The following is a 729-nucleotide window of genomic DNA, read 5'->3' as shown; positions in this document are numbered from 1 at the left end:
CCCTAGAAAGCCAATTTCACAGCATTGTGTGGCACTTTCCAGGACTAGAGAGAATTCAGCTATGCTCTTGGGGCTATTGTAGCCACAGCCAGCAGGGAGGTCATGTGTGCAGTTGATCACCCTGCACACTGAACTGTTTGCCACAATCACAGACTCAGGGAAGCCTACTTTCCAGTCAGCTTGAAGAAAAATGGGGACTCCAGTTGAGGCCAGGATTGCTGTCTTCATGCCTGCCTCCAAGTTTCCCCCACCTCTTCTCAGACCTCCAGGGACTAAAGTGTCACTTGCTGGGCCCTTACTACTTGCCATAGTAGCACTAGGTCAGAAATTGCCATCTTTGTCCGTTTTTCAGATGAGCCAGGCCCAGTGTAAGTGGGTGGCTGGTCTGCAGGCTGGGGTTCAGATGTTGTACCCTACTGACTGCTGGGCAGATTAGGCTAGTGGATAAAAGCCATGCAGGTGTTCTTGTAAAGAGACTGACTCTGGCCTGGGTTTCAGAAATGTTTTCAAAGGGACTAGACTACTTCTGTCTGGGCTGTTTCAGGTATCAAGGAGAGGGTGCCTGGCACTGTTGCTGGCCTCTGCTCACACCATCCTGTCCCTCAAAACCCTGTGGGGACTGGAGTTGCATGAGGTGGGGTGGGCAAAAAGCTGGATTTTCTGCTCTTCACCGCTGAGAGCTTGGGTAATTGGGGAGGGGCCCCAGCCCCTAGCTGAGCCAGATAGCAG

This window comes from Panthera onca, chromosome D3, assembly GCF_046562875.1.
Source record: "Panthera onca isolate mPanOnc1 chromosome D3, mPanOnc1 haplotype 2, whole genome shotgun sequence".
In the NCBI taxonomy this organism is placed as follows: domain Eukaryota; kingdom Metazoa; phylum Chordata; class Mammalia; order Carnivora; family Felidae; genus Panthera; species Panthera onca.
This window is presented reverse-complemented; position numbering follows the sequence as displayed.